The sequence below is a fragment of the Lytechinus pictus genome, chromosome 5, assembly GCF_037042905.1.
Source record: "Lytechinus pictus isolate F3 Inbred chromosome 5, Lp3.0, whole genome shotgun sequence".
Lineage (NCBI taxonomy): Eukaryota > Metazoa > Echinodermata > Echinoidea > Temnopleuroida > Toxopneustidae > Lytechinus > Lytechinus pictus.
The window spans coordinates 17,486,901-17,495,791 of record NC_087249.1 but is presented as its reverse complement, the minus strand read 5'-3'; positions in this window follow the sequence as shown (position 1 = coordinate 17,495,791).

The window sequence follows — 8,891 nt, the reverse complement described above, 5'->3', positions numbered from 1 at the left end:
AATGCCCAGAAAAAAAATCCGAGTTTCGAACCAGGGTCCTCGCACATGACAAAACAATGGCCAACGCATTTGGCCACAGACCATTGCCCTATCGGAAAGGTATTTTTAAGATATATGAAATAAAGTCCGTTCGCCGCTGTTGCCTAATAATGCTTCGGCAATTCAACTGCAATTTCAGTCATTTCGCGATGGATATTGCCGTGGTTTTTTTTTGTGGTTCCTGACTTTGCTACTTAATGAAATTTCATAATTTTTGTTCAGTCATAAAGAAGAATGTCTATGCTTTATATTGATTGTAATATTAATGTGACGCAAGTGTGATTTCTACGTGAAAATATGCTTTGTTTATTCACATATATTTCTTGAAAAAAAAAAACATTCTAAGCTAAATATCGGTTACCAAAATACGTTAAATGTGCACTTCTTTTCACTGTTCAGTAAATTCAAACTTTTATCTATATAACAAGACCAATATTAAGAGCAATAAACAATTCTAAGAGCAAAAAACGCTGATTGGAAAGATCGTCTCCAATGGGCTGCTGTCAGCTCAGCTGCTCACTGCTCATTGTGTGACGTCACTCAGCTGGAGCTCGCAAGAGGACCGGTGGAAGGCAGAAATATGGCATGAAAATAAATCATTTTTGAGAGCTGTTTTCTGCAAACTCTGATCACTATTTTGAAAAGTGAAGTTATATATCTGATTAGTAATACTTCCCCTTTACAATGATGACCACATAAAGTCATTATAAAATACTTTTGATTCTTCGGATGTATACTTTAAATAAACGTGTTTTCACCGGTTTCCCACAGAAGCTATCGCACAGTAACAAAAGACTAATAATGCATGGCTGATCGTCAACAAAACGGAGTGTCGAGTGAGTTTGAACGCTAGCCCGTAAAACCTCTTCATTTTATGAAATTATTGAAATTCAAGCCTTATTTCAAATAACCAGACATTTGTTATTTCTTGACCATTTTCTGTAATTGAGGTTTCAAATTAAAGAGCAGATATTGAACTTTATAAAAATGTGGTTTTCTTTGTAAAACCCAGATACGGCCCGCCAAGTGACTTTTTTGTATCCCCTTTTCAATTTTTTTCTGCTCACTCATGCGTGAATGAGAAATAATCTTAGTAATTTCAGATGAAAGAGGAGATTCTAAGCTTTAAAATGGTAGGTCATTTGTCTATTGTATTTGTGATTAAGTTATTATAAATCATCGATAAATCTCGGTTTCGTTTTTTGTGGGACGCACTGTACACAACAAAAAAGTAAGTCCCCCCTTAAACAAACATCAATAATTTCCGAACCAATGCGAGTTTTTAATATATTTTTACACGAGCGTGTAGGTAATTTTATAAGCTACCCTTTGAGTAATTGTTATGGACGTATTTTACGTCATGCTTCAGTGAGCACCGTCAGAAGGCAAAAATGTCACTTTTCAAAAGTCACAAGCCAAATATCATGACTTTGATTCCGTTTTATTGAAACTAATTCCACATTCTCATCATGAAAAATAGTCAGAAGGCTTGTAAATGGTACTTTCTAAAAGACGATACAACTTTTTTGCTAAATTTCACGGTTCAATAAACACAAGTCCAAATTTGCTATAATTGGATTTATTTACACATTTTTATCAATAAAAATGATAGAATATGATGACAGTTATTTTTGGGAAGAGTATCTTCAACAATATTCATCGTTTCACGGTTCAATGAACATTTATTGAAAACAAAAAAATACGATTTTCAAATATCATACGCAAGTTTGTTTCATTTTGGTAACTGATTTTTTATCAACTTTTTCGTTATGTTCATGACCAATTAACATGTTTCAATGATTCAAAGGCGTTTAATTAAACATTCACGCTTGAATTAGCATGTGGAATGTGATTAGCTCTTGTTTATGTTATTGGAAAAAATGCAATTTGTAACTATGGATATCTTTCACAATCCTCCTTGCATGGTTCATTTGATTTGATTTTTATGAAAATTCCGATGTTTAATGCATCAGTGAGCACACAATATTCGAAAATTATGCAAATGAAAAGAAAGTTCAAGGCCTTGGCCCCACTCTGTGCCGTATCGAATTGTTATTTTGGTGTGCGCGCCTTTTGGATAGTGTCACTCTGAAGCCATGTGCGAAGTTTCATGAAATAACTGTTGGCAGAAGTAACAAAAACCGTCCATGAAACAAACCCTCATTTCATATTTGTTAACATTTTGACTTCCTCTCTCATAGACTTGTGTACACTATGGGTGCGTATGTTTAAGAATAAGTAACCCCTTATTCAAAATGGTGGAACTTTTTTTCAAGGCTGTCTATAGCAATGTCATTTGGCAGTAATATTTATCAACCTATGGGCAGAATTCTGTGCAGAAATGAAATTGATTCGTTCATTTATGGATGAGTAAGCACGCATCAAAGTGGGAAAATTGGTATTTTCAATGTCACAGACTCATTTTAAAGGGTAATAAGGTGAATAGTGGGGGGCAAATTCGGTTTCAAATGTGACTTTAATTACTGTTGTTTTTATCATCCATCATTTTTATCACCACACACTTTCCGAACTTTTAACATTTTCATGGTTGAGCGAGCACATTCGAAAACTTAGGAATGAATACTCTTTATACTGCATAAATGTATTATTTTCCTCACAATATCTCATGATCAGTTTAATTTATGGACAAATCAGTGGTGGATCCAGAATTTTAAAATGGGGGAGGTGCCTATAGTCGGGAGAGCCACTAACATTTTCAAATTTTAATATGACCTAACAAGTTGTAGAGGATACTACCAAAAACCCTATGATGATACGTCACAATACAGGGGACGCGGAACGGTTTTCAAAGTGTGGGGGAGGGGCTGAGCCAAAAGTGGGGGGGGGGGGGCTGACCATGCAAAAAATCACAATCGTATGGTCATTTTTACATTTTTGTACATGCTTTTGAAAAAAAATGGGGGCTGAGCCCCCCAACTCGCTTCCGCGGCCCCTGCAATATTGTGCTCACTCAACCATGAACATACAATATCATAATTGTGTGTGGAGTGGCTAAATGATGGGTAATAAAACAGCATTAACACCATAAAATTCACCTAAAAACAATTTTTGCCCAACTGATGCGAGATATAATTTTGTGATCTTTTCGACGTAAGTTTTGCCGATATTTGATTTTGAAAAAAAAAAATAGGTCAGCGGCCGTCATGAATAGGATCGGTCGGTAGAGGACAACCAAACAATTTTGTTGGCCCTATATTCGATATGTACAGCTGAGGAAAGAAATAAATAGGACCTGTACCGAAAGATTTAAAATCAAACGGTAACGCAAAACTCATATTATGAAATTTATTATTTTTTTTTGTTGTTCCATTCAACAGGGGCGGTGGAACCGGGAGGCAGGGGATGGCAAGTGCCCCCAAAATTCCCCATAGGAATAAAATGCCCTTTTTCAAAATGGAAATACCCTTTTTTTTCAAAATGAAATGTGCCTTTTTCAAAATAAAATACCCAACACAACTTCTTCACACAAATGATAATCTCATGTTGAAAATATCCGTGTTCACCAAAATGCCCTTTTTGGCATATAATTGCTCTTTTGGGGCTTTGCCCCCCAAACAAAAATACATTCCGCCGCCCCTGCATTCACACCTAACTCTTTATTACATCTGGCCCTTGATCAGATTCGAGGAACGACTAAAGCATTTTTTTTATTTAAGTGATAGCCTTCTCTGAGATAAGTCAAACACTGTAAATATATTACCGTAATATATGTAGGGAAATCGTAATTTTTAAGGCCGAATTCAAGGTGAAATTTACGAAAGACAAAAAACAAGGGTGAAATTGGTGTGAAAGCCACAAAATTTTACGATAAATCGTAAAACTTAAACATATTTTTAATTTTGACGGTAAATTGCGGTCAACTTGCTGCGCGACCTTTACGGGACCGCAAACTTTACGATTCATCATAAAATTCGGGGGCTTTTACATTATTTTATAGTATTTCCATTTATTTGAAAGCAGGATAAAAGAGCATTGTACGATTGTAGATTAAATGCTTTGCTCACGGGCATAGGTGCAGCGGCCGGGGATCGAACACCGGACTTTTTGTACAGCCAGGCGCCTAAACCACTCGGCCACTCGCGTTGACTAAACGATACTATCGTATGGAATCCATTGCAAGGTGATCTCTTAAGTAAAACCCCAAAAGAGGAGCAATTTCATCGGAATGAGTAAAATAAAAGGAACAGTTTAAAAGAAGTTTCATCAAAATCGGTTATGAAATAAAAAAGTTATGGACGTTTAAAAAGACCTGTTCTTTCTATGGGGATCCTCAAATTGACCAACATGCATCAGAACGACAGATTTTGTGGACAACTCTCCATTTATTTTGTAAACGAATTTTCAATTTGTCCCCCTTTTATCTTTTAAATTGCATCTTGCCTCTTTCTGAGCATAATATATGTCCTGGAGAAATATAATTCACCCCACATAAGGTCAGGAGGAGAAAATGTGAAATGTGCAAAATAAAGGGGAAAATTTGTATACAAAACAAATGGAGAGTTGTCCACAAAATCAGCCATTTTAAAGGATGTTTGCCAATTAGATGCCACAGAAAGTACAAGAAGACATTTCAAACTGCCATAACTCGTTTATTCTATAATCGATTTTGGATGAATCAAATTTTAGATTGGTTTTCTCATTGTTTTTCTTTCTGATAAGATTGATTCCATACTAGTGTTTTGGTTTCCTTTAATGATTCAAAGAGGTGGTGGTGGCGGCATACTTACTAACAACGCGTGCGGCTTGAAGTGGGCAATAACCCCAAGGGTACCGGCTGGAAGAAAACCCTAGTACAATAAAACAAAGAAATCACATTTGATAGATCATATCTAGAGAACAAGCTAAGTAAAAAAAAATGGCGGTGTACATGCGTTGTGTCAAAATGGGGTCTTTACGATTGTCCCCAAATCATGCATGTTAAAAAAGACAATGATAGACTATTTCAACTACTTACAGTTCGTATACACCCGTGCATAAGGTATAATCCTATCATTGATGCAATCATTCCAATCATTCGCAATCCAATGGCTTAATTGATCATAGCTGTATAACCCGAGGACCATGGTCCTAAGGGACGCACCATTAGATACCCAGGGGGGGGGGCTCGAAATTTTGGTTGATACAAAAATCCCTTCTTCTTTGAGCAAAGTTTTTTTTCCTTACTACATTGAGACAGGTTTTTTTTGCACCTTTCAGAAGATTTGTCAGTGGACCAAGTTTTCTTTTTAGTCTGATGGTGAGTCAATTTTTCTTTTTTTGGTCAATTTTTCTTTTTTTGGTCATAGCAAGTCAAGTTAAAAAAAAATCCAGCCCCGCCCCCTGGATATCTAATGGTGCGTCCCTAATGAAGAATAAATATGTTTCATTGCTGAATTGGACTATGATCTTGATATTTCAATTTTCATGCCGGTAAGCAGGTTTTACTATTACATTCTGTCTAAATGTCTTTGCTTGTTTGTTTTTCATTGGGATATAAAGGCAAATGAACAATTAAAAGAATCATTAAAAATCATTTTCTCAATATGGAAATACAAAATAATATCATGAAGTGTATGATTACTTAGGGAAATATGATGTAAAAGATAGAAGGGTAAATCGCCAATTCGTCTATTGCCAACTCGTCCACTCATCACATGGTCTACCTCATTTCGTTTAATGCCATTCCGTCCATCAACATTTCGTCTAGCATCCATTTGGTCCAATAACCATTTAGTCCAATCATCACTTCGTCTAATCACCAGTTCGTCTATGACCATTTCGTCTCATAACCAGCTGGTGTAATATCCATTTTATTTTCATTCAGTTCGCCCCAAAACTCTTAGTCCAATATCAGACCAAATGGTATATGGACTAAACGGCTATTGGACCAACTGGTTATTAGACGAGATAGTGAGTGGACGAAATGGCAATTAGACAAAGTGGATAGTGGACGAACTTATGGTATGCCAAATGATAGTAGACGAGATGGTAATAATTGGATGAATTGGCATTAGACCGACTGAAAATAAACCGATAGAAGATGCTAAAGCGGAAAAGAAAATCAAGATTGCTTTTGGATAAAGTAACGAAATACTTGCTTAGGGAACTCTAAGTTCGACGGATGCACACTGATTAAAGGTCTGTTTTGAATGGTGTCCACCCTGTAATTACAATGCACCACCCACTCCCCCCCCCCCCCCCGTCCCCTTTCCCTGGCTATGTGTATCAATTTCTTTCACTTACATATGCGCCGACCCAAACTCCACTCTGTATGTATGTTATTACTTTCATGTATTTGTACTTATTCACGAAACAAGATAAGCCGACTGAGAAGATACCCCCAACCAACTGCATCAAGCCGATATATATTCCTACTCTATTCTTGAAGGTCCTCTTCGCAGCTGAAAAGTTTATACCCTGTAATGATAGTTGACACGATAATGATAATACATAATGATAATCTCACAAAATTCAAATCACTATCTTCAGCCCAGTTCCCAAACTAGGTGCGCTTGCCTTGTCTAACGAAGCGCAACCATCGATACAGAAAATGGATAAAGCATAATTATACTTTTCATGTATGTCATGTGTCCGGCAGCTATCCAATTTCTGTATATCGGTGTGCTCAACATAAGAAATCTTACGGTGGCCGCAAATGATGCTTACGAAAAAAAATCGCTACCCGCTGCCACCAAATTATCATAGACTCATACATCGTAAAATGATCGTAGCAAATGTAATCGAGGCATAGATTACGTAATACATGCCAAAATTCGCCCTCAGTGGCACAAACGGTGAAACGTACAAATTGAGATGTTAAAAATTTTCTATTTATAGTTAAAAAATTAATATCCAATTCAAATTCTCACTTTTTTAAACATGAATTCGATCATTTGAAAGTGTACAGCTCAGCATTCACCCTTTGTAATTGATAGCAAAGACCTTCTAACAATTAAAAAAAATAACAAACAGCGGCAATAATGATAAAAAATTAACATTTTCTTACCTCAAAATAGTTCGCAAATCGAGAGGCTCCACTTGTGCCCACATTTCCCCCTTGGGCGTTCCTGTTAGTAATTTGGCTTGGCATATCAAATTATGGTGAAGCTCATGAAGATCTTGATAAATCAATCACGAAAAAAAAACACAGTTACTATCATCCATTTGTTTTTATATTCAGTAATGTTCGATATTTTACTGCCACATTGTTTGGGGGTAAAGTAGTAGGTCTAGAATAGAAACGATCTTCCGTCTTCAAAAAACGCACTTCGCATCTGTACACATTCACATTACATTGTACATACTAATCCAATATTTCAGAACTTAAAGACATTGAAAATTGAAGATATTAACACATACCAAATAGCAATTTTTATGTTTAACTTTTCTACAAATACTATTCCAATTCCATTCCGCAATCTTTTTGTCTATAACAAAGACATACATACTTATCCAATGCGTTATTCAACAGATATGCACGTAACCAACCCCAGAATATTGCTCACTCATAAGACAATACGCCACCATGGTCCAGATATTTGGAATGCCTTGCCACCACTAGCGTACCTACGGGGGGGGGGGGGCAGACTGCCCCCCTGACGAGTCACAACCCATGCAAGGGACATATCCCTGCCCCCCCCCCCCCTGATGAGTCTTGAAGACTTATTTTTATATTTTTTTTGCTTGTCAAATTTTTTTCTGGTACGAAATCCTTTATTTGTGGTTGAAGACCTTTTTTTTTTTTTGCTTGTCAAAATTTTTGGTGGACGAGATCTTTTATTTGTGGTTGAAGACCTTTTTTTTTTTTTTGCTTGTCAAATTTTTTGGCGGACGAATTTGCCCCCCCCCCCCTGTGGAAAATCCTAGGTACGCCACTGCTTGCCACATAACATTAAACAGTCCGCGTCCCTTATTTCTTTTAAAGCATCAAAAAGCTTGAAAGCTTGAAAAAGCTTCTTATTTCTAAGTATACTTAAATGTATCACCTGCACTAACCCACTTGCACTCAATCGCACGTTTTTTTTTACACTTAATCTTATCTCTCCCCACTAAACCTCTAAACTTTCATACTTTCTATTTCGTGACATCATTTTTAATCAAAATAATGTATATTCTGTTACGGTTCCTATGTAGCACTCCCTCATGGCTGCTATTGTTTCAAGCAGTTACCAATGTCATTATTTATCTTTTTACGACATGCATTGTGCTCTTGGAATGACATCGTTTTGTCTCCCAATTCTCTATTTGACATTATGTATGTGTTGGGATACGTAGGAAGACAGGAAAGGCATTTCAAAATCCACTCAAATGATAGTCATAGTCAGAGTAGTAGTTGTACATAGTAGTAGTAGTAGTAGTAGTAATAGTAGTATTAGTAGTATTAGTAGTAGTAGTAGTAGTAGTAGTAGTAGTTGAGTAGTAGTAGTAGAAGTAGAAGTAGTAGTAGTAGTTACTGTATAGTGGTAGTAGTAATAGTAGTAGTAGTAGTAGTAGAAGAGTAGTAGTAGTAGTAATATTTGCTGTAGTAGTAGTTGCTGTAGTAGTAGTAGTAGTAGTAGTAGTAGTTTAGTAGTAGCAGTAGTAGTAGAAGTAGAAGTAGTAGTAGTAGTAGTAGTAGAAATATTTGCTGTAGTAGTAGTAGTAGTAGTAGTAATAGAAGTTGCTGTAGTAGTAGTAGTATTAATATTTGCTGTAGTAGTAGTAGTTGCTGTAGTAGTAGTAGTATTAGTATTTGCTGTAGTAGTATTAGTAGTAGTTGCTGCAGTAGCAGTAGTAGTAGTAGTAGTAGTAGTAGTAGTAGTAGTAGTAGTAGTAGTAGTAGAAGTAGTAGTAGTATAGTGGTAGAAGTGGTA